Source organism: Pipistrellus hanaki, assembly GCF_964339955.1.
Source record: "Pipistrellus hanaki genome assembly, chromosome: 9".
In the NCBI taxonomy this organism is placed as follows: domain Eukaryota; kingdom Metazoa; phylum Chordata; class Mammalia; order Chiroptera; family Vespertilionidae; genus Pipistrellus; species Pipistrellus hanaki.
Genome location: NC_140511.1, coordinates 46,643,210 through 46,655,455, shown reverse-complemented (window position 1 = coordinate 46,655,455; position 12,246 = coordinate 46,643,210).

The window sequence follows — 12,246 nt, the reverse complement described above, 5'->3', positions numbered from 1 at the left end:
ACTGCCCTCCCCTGCCAACCTGGTTGCCCCAAACTGCCCTCCCCTGCTGGCCATCTTTGGCAACTATCTTGTGACCACTTGGGGGTGGCCATCTTGTGCAAGGGTGTGACAGTCAATTTGCATATTACCTCTTTATTATATAGGATTATTATATAGTATGTATTTGTGCAATGTATTAAGAAATCCTTTCTTATCCAATGTCATAAATATTTTATTCTCAAAATTTCAAAGTATTTTTTTAAACATTCACATTTTGATGTACCAGGAGCTCACTTATTTTATGTATGTGTGAGATAATGAAATTATTTTTAATCTGGGTAACCAATTATCCCACTTTCATATAATCATTTTTCCAACTGATTAGTAATGTCACTTTTGCAATAAATTAAGTTTCTATACTTGCTTGGGTCTATTTGTGGGCTTCTGATTCTGATCCCTTGGCCAATATAACAGTGACTTCATATCTTAGGCTTATAATTGTAAATATAATAGAAACCTTAGACTAAACTTGTGTTATATATCATGATCAAAAAAGAATGGACAATGGTCATCTAAAATGTAAAGAATAAATCATTTCTGGAAAAGAGATCAAGTGTAAAAAGTTAGTATTAATATGGCAGATGATGAATGGAAAAGTCTTATGATGTAACAAGGAAAGCTTTAATATTAAAAATTAATCAACTTCATATGTTCTAATCAACCATAAGGTAGCCCATATTCTGTAATCCACATTCTGTACTATCAGTTGTTTTCATATGTACCTCTTTTCTTTGGGGTCTGAAAAATTATTGAAAATGTAGGAAGGTGTGAATGAAATATTACTAACCTTCACCTTGAAGGTAATTCCTAAAATACTAGTAGATATAAGAATGAAGTTAGAAAAATAATTTTCAAAACCCTAGTTTAAATATTTTATACTAAGGTTTTCTGGTATCTGGTAAGTTTTACAATAATTACACCACATATGCACTTTGACAGCTTTTTGAAAATTTAGAGCATTTAGGAGACTCATATATTCAAAGGGATTCTAATTAAAGGTTTAGCTTGTTGATTAAGTTTGCAATCAATGTTTAAATATTTGGGTAACTTTGTGTAGTGCCTAATTTTGACTTATCAGTTTATGTACATGCTGTGTAAATATTCAGTGGGATGTTATTAATATTTAAGTGAATTCTAGATTCATATGATTAATAAACTAGAAAATAAAACTACTTATAAATAATAGTGTTTATTCTTCTTCCCACATAGAAATTATCCGGACACACACACACAAAATAATTTCACAAATGTTAAGTCATATTTTTCCCTGTTTTTTTTTGTGGTTTTTTTTTTTGTGTGTGTGTGCAAAATGGCTTTTCTATTTTTGGCCCATAATACCTCCATCAGAATTTCAGAATTAGCTTAGTAAATTCTGTAAAAGTGCTCTGCAGTTATTTTAGTTGAAATTGCACCAAATAGATAAATTTGGAATCAATTTTCCTCATTAGGAGACACATGGCATTTCTCTGTTCCTGTTCTAAAAGAAAATGCTTCTAACATATTCCCAATTACGATTATGTTTTCTTGTATTCAGTGATGCTGCTAAAAAACCCAATGTCATTATCATTCTCATTCATTTGCATATGTCTGAAATACTAGACCCTTATCAGAGATATGATTTGTAAGTATTTTTTCCCATTCCATGATTTATCTTTTAGCTTTCTTATAGTAACCTTTGAAACACAGAAGTCTTTTATTTTGATGAATTCTAATTTACCTATTTTGTCTTTGGTCTGTAGTGCTTAAGGTATCGTATCTAAGAAAATACCACCTAATCAAAGGACATAAAGATTTAGTGCTGTTTCCTTCTATGAGTTTTCTAGATTTACTAGCTCTTACCTGTAGGTCTTTGATTGATAATGAGTTAATTTTTTGTATATGGTATAATGTAGGGATTCAAATTCATTTTTTTGTATGTGACAATCCATTTGTCCAAGCCCCATTGAATTTCACTTATATGTGGAATCTAATCAACAAAATAAACTGATTAACAAATAGATCCAGAGTCATGGAAGCATGCAACAGACTGATAGACCTCAGAGGGAAAGGGGGAGAAGAAGAGATTAATCAAAGAATTTATATGCATAGCCCATGGACACAGACAATAGTGCAATGCATTCCTGGTGTGGGGAGGGAGAGGATGGGGAGAGTAAAAGGAGGGGGAGTTAGAGGATATCTCTAATGCTCTCAACAATAAAAATAAAGTTAAAAAATACATATGGAAAAATAACTTTTTGCCTATTGAATGGTCTTGCTGCCTTTGTTGAAAATGGTTGGTAAATATACACAATGGAACACTACTCAGCCGTAAAAAAGAATGAAATCTTATGTTTTGCAACAGCATGGTTGGACCTAGAGGGTATTATGTTAAGTGAAACAAATAAGTCAGACAGAGAAAGACAAATACCATATGATTTTACTTATATAATAAACGAAATAGAACAGACTCATAGATACAGAGAAGAGACTGAGAATTGACAGAGGAGAGGATTTTTGGGGGGCTGGGTAAAGGTGAAGGGATTAAGAAGTACAAATTGGTAGTTACAGAACAGTCACAGAGATGTAAATTACAGCATGGGGAATATAGTCAATAATATCGCAATAATTATGTATGTGGCCAGGTGGGTACTAGAAATATTGGGGGACTACTCTGTAAAGTACATGATTGTCTAATCACTATGCTGCACATCTGAAACTAATACAGAATAATGTTAAATGTAAATTGTAATTGAAAAAAAGTAAAAATTAATTAATTAAAAAATAGAAAATCAACTGACTATAGATAAATGGCTTTATTTCTGGACTTCCAATTCTATTCCATGGATCTATGTTTTTCCTAGGTCAGTACCAATCTTATGATATGTTGTTTTCAGGGTACAAGTTTTACACATGTTTTGTTACTCGTGACCCAGGGCACAGATTGGTGCACACTGAAAGGAAATTAATTAGAATGTGGCCATCGGGGCGGGACAGGCCAAGACGGGACAGACACACTCTGGAGCCAACCTCCTGCAGTCCCTCCCGAGCTGGGCACACCTGGGGTGGTGCTGTGGCTTGAAGGGCGTCTGAAGTGTGAGGTGGGGTCCCTCTGGCAGGTGGGGTCCCTCGGCCTGGCCATCTGGGATTGGGCCAAAATCACCTCTCCAACATCCCCCGAGAGGTCCCGGAGTGCAAGAGGGCACTCTGCAAAGTTGCTGTCCTATAGTTTGTGGAATGTAAAGGAAGTGTGCAGTAACAAGATTCAGGCCTACAGTACCCCAGCAACAACATAACCTGTGGCCCATAAGGAATCAGGCCCCCTCCTCTCTGGTTCCAGGGTGCATCACGGAGAACTGCCACTGCCAAGCCACTGCAGCTCGCAGCTCCTGCATTGAGCGCCTGCCCCCTAATGGTCAGTGCACGTCATAGCTACCAGTATGATGAACGCAGCATATTAGGCTTTTATATATATAGACTAGAGGCCTGGTGCATGACATTCATGCACTGGGGGACAGGGAGATCCCTGCAGCCCGGCCTGCTCCCTCTCACAGTCTGGGACCCCTTGGGAGATGTCCGTATGCCAGCTTAGACTCCGGCAGGAGAACATCCTTGAGGAGTCCTTAGTGCTACTGTGGAGGTGAGAGAGGCACCCACCACCACGGCTGCGCTCACCAGCCATGAGTCCGGCTTCTGGCTGAGTGGCACTCCCCCTGTGGGAGAGCACTGACCACCAGGGGGCAGTTCCTGTGTTGCACATCTGCCCCCTGGTGGTCAGTGCACGCGATAGTGACCAGTCATTCTGCCACTCAGTTAATTTGCATATTAGCCTTTTATTATATAGGATATTCATTTCTAAATATTACAACTTTTTGATGTTATTGAGAATGGAGTTTTCTTAATTTCATTTTCAGATTTTTCACTGCTGGTGTATTGAAATACAATTGATTTTTATGTTTTGTATCTTGCAACTTTACTGAACCCACTTATTAGCTCTATTGTTTTGTGGAAAAAGGGAATTCTTAAAATTTTTCAATATGCAAGCTCATGCCATCTGTAAGGATAGTTTACATCTTCATTTCAAAGCTGCATGCCTTTTAGTTCTTTTCTTTCCTGATTTCCCTGGCTAGAATCTCCAAGAAAATGTTGAATAGAAGTGTCAAAAGCAGATGTACTTTTCTTGTCTCCTCATCTCCTAGTCATACACGTATACTTTAAATCTCTTTGTCTCTATGGGTGGTGTTATGAATTTCAAATACATTTCTTCAAAATGTCAAATTCTCTACTCAATTTTTTACATTATAAGAGTTTTAAATTATGGAGTTGATATTCTTGTCTTAGCTTCTTCCTTTAATGACTATACCCTGCATTTCCACGGTATTTTGATTGTTCTTTTAAAATCTGTTTTTCTCCCTGCCTATTTGTTACATAATTGATTTTATAATGGGAGGTTTGCCTTCATTTACTTCTTTAAATACATTCAATACACTGATCTTACAAATGATATTACATCTATTCTAGAAATGTAATATCATTTGTAATGAACTCATTTTTTCCACTTGATTTTGTAGGTTCCCTTAACATTAAGTCTCTTTGTATGTTACAATTTGGATAGCAAGCTCAATGTTGAATGTTAAGGTAGTGTTGTTTTCCCTTGTTTTGTTTTGCTATCTTATGTAGTGGTTTTGCATTCCCCCGATTCTCTGGTTTAGTATATGTTCTTTTAAGTATAATTTAGTTTACTGTTCCACTGTGAAATGGGGATGTGGCACATTGGGTGATAGAATCCTGGGTAGCTTAGCTATGTTCCCAGTTCCTGGCTTTCTAAGACTGTAGACACAGGAATATATCCTCAGGCCATACTCAGCACACTCAAAATTGTTGATTTCCATTTTTCCCCCCTCTAACCTGTCTTTCTAAGGAATACTTGAAAAATTTTTTTTTAAAGTTTTTATTAATGGTTTATCATTTGATATTATTCTTTTATCTTCTGCCAGGTATTTTACTGAGAACTCAGCTATTAAGATAATCATTATGGCCCTGTATACAATCTATATTTCCCCCCTAACAGCATTAAAAACGTTCTATCATTCTTGTTGCTATGCAGATTCACTATGAATTCTTTTAGGTTCTAAGGAATACACTTTCAGTCTAAGGACTCATATATTTACTCGATTCTGAAAATGTCAATTTTTTATCTCCTCCAATACTTATCTTTCCTCTATTAGATCCATTTGGACGCCGATCAAATAAATATCCTTCCTGCCTCTTCACTGCCATTTCACAATGTACATATCATAGTTATACCTTTTCATTGTGTCCATTGTCCCAAACTAGTCATGTTGACCCCACATAGCCTCAAGAGTGTGGAGAGCAGGTAAGATTTGGGGAGAGCATCCATGCCCCTGCCATGGTTCCAATGGATGTCTGTATCTGACCATCTGGCCCCCATTTTCAACATTATCAGGTCAGCCTTGTCTTTTTAGACCACCTGCTATGCCCAATCCTGCCCTGGGCATAAGCCCAGTGGGTCCTTCATAGAGCAGATCCCTGAGTGGGTTAATTGGCTGCACTGGCTCCATTTTGCTCCTTACACTTGCCCTGGCCTACTTTCTGGGTGGCCTCTCTCCTCCTTGTTGTTTGAAATGGTCAATACTCTAATGCCTATCAGTGTCCAGAGATAGCTTTAGCACAAGAGTCCCACCTTGACAAATGGGGCTTTGGCTTATTCAAACACAGTTTTCCAAAAAAAGTACATTAAGCCCTTGCAGCCATGTCTATAGCTTCCAACCCATATGGTGGCCTCAGTGAAAAGAGTATTGGTTTTAAATTCAGAAGTTTTCATCCTGTCTTTGAATGTAACAATCACCATAATAAGCAATTATCATAATGATATCTGTCATTTAGTACTTGCCTGAAATGTGATTATTTCTCTTCTAAGCACATTACATACATTCCTTACAAAGATTTTACAAAGCAGTGTTATTTTTCCTATTTAACAGGTAGGGCTTTGGGAAAGTATAAAACAGATTCTATGGTGAAAACAAAATCTTCCTCTCCTCTTCCAGGGAAATGTTTCTCAAAGTTGTGTAGGGATCTGGGTCAACGTTATTTTCATAATGATACTAAGATTTTTATTGTTCTTTTTCCTCTAATTCTCTTAAGAGTGTAGCGTACAGCAGATTGAATTCAGAAGCCGAGTAAGAATACAGCTCTCTTTATTCAGCCAAAACTTAGAATTACAGAAAGGTAAAAACATGTTACTCTTCTCACTGTTCTTAAAATTTCTGTAAAATGTGGCTATTTGTATATATCAACATATCATTTATGTTAACATGTAATTGGCTTATTGTTATAATTTAAAATAAAATAATACTTTTTAAGGTCTCAGTTTTTACTTCTGATGTGGTAAATGTCTACAGATATAACTCACAAAAACAAGCTCCTTGTAGTCCTGCATAATTTTTAACAATACAGAGGAGACCTAAGACAAAAATCAAATTGAAAACCACTACCCTAGAGTAATCCTACTCTCGAGCAATAAACATATTTGTGATTGCTTAGGTATCTTAATTTTTTTCACTAGGTTTATAAAAGTAAAAGCCTATTTACACACATAGACATACACATATCTTTTCACTCACAAATGGAAATATACAGCTGACTTTAAATGGTTGTTTTACATTTCTTGTTATATATATATTTGTTGTGTTTCATATGAATTCTTTAAGAAGCTCATACTCTGTATGGCAGGCAGACATGTAAGAATCAGAGAGGAGAAGTGGGGCCAGGGCAGAGCAGGGAGAGAAGCAGACACGTAAAAGGACACATCTACAGCTTGTTTTGTTTTATGACTTAAATCCTTAACAGAATATTACATGTGCCGTTACCTGAATAATTTTCACCTGGTGTCCTATGACTTGACTTTATTAAATGGTCACGCACTTATTCTCTTTTAATTTGAGGTAATTATAGATCCACATGCTATTGTCAAAAATAAAAGAGAGATGCCATATACCCTTTCTTTACTCAGTATTCTCTAATGCTTATTGCAAAGTTTAGTAAATATCACAACCAGGGCACTGACATGGATACAATCAAGATACAGAAAAGTTGGTGGGATTGCAAATTGGTACAGCCTTATGGCAAACAGTATAGAGATTGTTCAAAAAACTAAAAATAGAAATACCATAAGTCTTAGCAATTCCACACCTAGGGATTTATCCAAAGAAAATGAAAATACTAATTCCAAAAGATATGTGCACCCCTATGTTCATTGCAGCATTTTTTTACAAGAGCCAAGATATAAAAGCAACCTGTTGTCCATTAATAAATGAATGGATAAAGAAAATGTGGTACCTCAATGATGGAATATTACACAGCAATAAAAAAAGAATGAACGGGGGGCAGGTGAAGGCATATGCTGGGGGGTAGGGGAGGCTGGGGGAGGTTAAGGGGGAAAAAAGGAGACATATGTACTACCATTTGTAATGCTTCAAACAAAAAAAATTAAGTTTAAAAAAAGAATGAAATCTTGCCATTTGCAACAACTTGGATGGATCTACAGGGTATTATACTCATTTAGTCTTAGGCAATTCATTTTGAGGAGAGAGATAAATTTAGCAGGTGTTGGGTATAAATCACCAGTTTTTCTAATTATCATCCAGCTGTCAGGGTATCATTTAAGAGCCTTTTCAGGTTTTTTTGTTTGTTTGTTTTTTGTAACAGCAATTGTTTCATTATACAGTTTTGAAGGTTCTATTCTGTTCCAATGATCTCTTATACTCTACTAGAGGCCCAGTGCATGAATTCATGCACTGGTGGGGTCCCTCAGCCTGGCCTGTGCCCATTCGCAATCTGGTATCCCTTGGGAAATGTAGGACTGCCAGTTTCAGCCAGATCTGGCCTGCGGGGATTGGACCAAAATTGGCAATCTGACTCCCCCACGGGCTGCAGTGGTGTGTGAGACAGCAGATGGCTGGGGAGGAGCCTGAGCCCAGGCAGGGCGCCGTGGCTCCCGCTCAGACTGGCCCTGCTGCACCTGCCACCACCGCCACTCGGCAAGCTTGGGAGTGCACTGACTGGACGACTAGGCTTTTATATATATAAATAGTAGAATTAGACTCAGAAACCGAATATTTAAACATCTACTGTGTTCTAATACTTGATAGAAGAGGCCCTTTCCGTGCTCCTTTATAAACTCCGTGATCATGTAACCTGTTCATTATCCATCTGAAGTTTAGAAGCATGCTTTTCTAAGATAACATTTTATTGAAATCTCAATCTAAATTATGTTAACTTATAAATGAACTGTTGAAAAATAATTATTCAATTAGCTTGGCATTTGTAACACTGGCGGATGTAGACCTCTGACCATATAGAAAAGAGGGTTTGAATCAGTATTTATAGGGAATACTGATCTTACTTTCTATGCACATTCTCTGTCTTACTTTCTATGCACATTCTCTCTCCTCCCTGAGTCTATTATCTTACTCATTTAAATAAGCTTTAATACAGACCTTGGGTCTTGAACTTTTCTTTTACTTCGCTCTTTATTATTGGACAGTTTCCTTGGCTCCAGCCTCTGTTCCCTGTTTTTTTTGTTTGTTTGTTTTGTTTTCCTGTTGCTTTGATTCTATTATTCTAGACCATTTTATAGGCTCTCCTGTTTTCTTCTTCCAGCTCTAGATCATAGAATGCCATCCAGAGTTTGCAGATGTTTATTCTCCCATCTATTTTTAAAATTATATATTTTATTGACTTTTTACAGAAAGGAAAGGAGAGGGATAGAGAGTTAGAAACATCAATGAGAGAGAAACATTGACCAGCTGCCTCTTGCACACTATTGGGGATCACGCATGCAACCAAAGTACACACCCTCGATGGCCCGGTGCTCTATCCACTGAGCCAAACCGGTCAGGGCTATTCTCCCATCTATTAATGTACCTTGACATATTTGCTCAAAACTTTTTTTAAAAATATATTTTATTGATTTTTTTACAGAGAGGAAGAGAAAGGGATAGAGAGTTAGAAACATCGATGAGAGAGAAACATTGATCAGCTGCCTCTTGTACACCCCCTACTGGGGATGTACCTGCAACCAAGGTGCATGCTCTTGACCGGAATTGAACCTGGGACCTTTCAGTCCACAGGCCAATGCTCTATTCCACTGAGCCAAACCGGTTTGGGCTTGCTCAAAACTTTTATTTATATTTATGGAGGTTTTGTTATTTTCATTATTAAGCCATGCATTGTTATTGTGTGTGTGTGTGTGTGTGTGTGTGTGTGTGTGTGTGTGTGTGTGTATGCACGCTATATTGAAGGGAAGCCTTTCCTGTTTAGACTCTCCATTTATTATTAACATACTGGAATATTACTGATTTTTTTTATACTGCAAATGACATGTCTTTTGTATTAAAAAATTAAGGCTACTAGTTTTTACCAAATCTTGGAAATTTTCTAACTATACAGTTATTTATCTCACAAATAATAAACTATTGTTTCAATCCTAACAGTATTTATTGCCCTCGTCAATGGAGTAAGAGAACATAGTATCACTGGCCAGACATCATATCCACAAGAGTGAGCTTTGGTGCCATTGATGATGACAAAGCACCTTCATTGGTGAGGTGGGCCACAGGAGGTACGTGCAATCCACACACCTAAGAGACTTGTTGATGCACACGTGTGAAATGCTCACTGTAGACTTTTAAAAACAACAGAAGAATTTACAGAGTAGAAAATATGTAATGGTAGGTGAGGACCAGGGCCAGAAATATCTAGTTTATTACCAGATCCTGTTTATGTGCTCCCGGACCTGTGTGACCAGAATGATATGAAGTAGACAACATCAACTGTAAAAGTACACAAGAGCTGAAGGATTTCAATGAAAATGAAAAATGAATTATAAAATCCCTGGAAATAGAAAAGAAGGTGGCAAAGGGAGTTAGCAGCTCAAAAGATAAATCTCAAATCTCTATCCTAGAAAAATATGGGCAGACTCAGGAACAACTAATAGGCCTACATGAACTTAGAAAACAATGATAAAGATTAGTGTATTTAGATCCTTAGTGCTTTTTATTTTCTCTTTTGTTAACCCTCACCTGTGGATATTTTCCCCATTGTTTTTTAGAGAGAGTGGAAGGGATAGAGAGAAACAGAAACATCATGTGAGAAAAACACATCAATTGTTTGCCTTCTGCATGCACCTAGACTAGGGCTGGAGAACCTGCAACCAAGGTACATGCCCTTGACCAGAATCGAACCTGGGATCCTTTCATTGGTGGTCCAATGCTCTAGGCCTCTGAGCAAATGGCTAGGGCTAAATACTTTCTTAATAGCGATCCTAAGTGAAAATTGTAGCTCACAAAAATAGAGACGTAAATAGTGCAACTGTTTCAAAGGGAGCAAGTTTCTCTGACTATGCTTACTAAATAATGAAACTAGTTTTTAAACCATCTCCGCTATCCAACACAGGCTCTCATGTAAATTCAGGAGGAAATACCCTTAGGTGGTCTTGGAAATGAATGAGAAAGTGCTACATTTATATTTTAAACTGCTAAGTTTTAAACCAACTGAAACCCCTGAGAATATTTTTAAATGTTAGAAAATGTTCCTACTTTTTTTTTTTTTTAGGTATTCAAACAGGAGAGATTTATGGGTGACACATAACATTTTCAGCAGCAAAATTACATAATGAAAATGTGTCCGAAAAAATCTCTTACAAAATGTTCACTCAATACTTAAATTTATTTCATTAATAAAACATCACAGTTTCCTAGAAAAAGAAATCAAGTTAGTTTATTTTTTTAAATACACTGCTAGGTAGTATACCAATGGCACACAGTGAGAAAAAGGTCAGTAAATGTGAAACGCTTAATTTTTTAAAAGAGAAAAATATGTAGTTCAGCTTTGACAAGTAAGTTTGACAATTATTTCAGTATTTATTATTAAGAAATTTTATGTGGAGCTCAAAAGATTTTCAGAATCATTTCTCATTTCATAAATAAGTATTGTAAAGATTCTTCTACTAGTAGGTAAGGAAAATAATCTACTTCACTAGGTTTATAAACTATAAACACTACAAAAACCTAAAGCAAAAAAAAAAAAGGAAGATGAGCTCATGAACCCTACCACTGTTTTACTGGGTACAATACATGTCACACCTGAATGTCAAGCCATTGGACAAAGCCCACTGTCAGTCCACATATTACACATTAATTAGGGCAATATTCTAAAGATGGCAGAGTGGAAATATGACATTGTGGGTTCTGGATGTCGTTGTGCTACTAAGTTAAGCAAAGAAGGCTCATCTATCACCAGATTCTTGTCGTGTGAAATGGCCAAACCTACTTTTAAGCCACTTTGCACTGGGCGTTCTTTTTCCTGGCAGCCTGGTGCATTCTGCCTCAGGGTCTTGCTTGCCCTCACTCTCCTTTCTGATTGGAGTGCTCTTACACGACGGCTCATATGATTAGCTGATTTCTAATCATTCAAGGTCTCTGCTTAAATGCCACTTCCTTCCATTCAAGCTACTGTAGCCTTATTCTATCTAAGTTACTCTCCATCATGTTAAGCTACATAATTTTCTTCAAAGAATTTAGTTTCCTAAATGTCCTGATTTGCTTATTTCATAACATTTTCATGTTCAATCTTCCTTGTGAGCAGAAACTTCGTCTGTTTGCTGCTGTACCCTGGTACAAAAAGCACTTCCCAGCACACAATGACATTCAATATTTGTTGTCTAACTATATCTTAAATCTTATTGCCTGAATCTTCTCCATACAAAGCCTATACTCTAACATACTGAGTTTCTAGCAAATCACAGAAGGCTATCTATTTTCTCTTGATACTCTGCCTTTGAATTTTCTTTTTCTTTTTAATAATTTTTTAAAAATATATATTTTATTGATTTTTTACAGAGAGGAGGAGAGAGGGATAGAGAGCTAGAAACATCGATGAGAGAGAAACATCGACCAGCTGCCTCTTGCACACCCCCTACCAGGGATGTGCCCGCGACCAATGTACATGCCCTTGACCGGAATCGAACCTGGGACCTTTCAGTCCGCATACCGATGCTCTACCACTGAGCCAAACTGGTTTCGGCTGCCTTTGAATTTTCTGTTCCTTCTACCTATATGTCTATTTCTCCTTCCTCAGTTCTAAAATGTATAATAACCAGTTTGTACCAAAGACTATATTTGTATAAATATGAAGTTTAATAAAACAAAG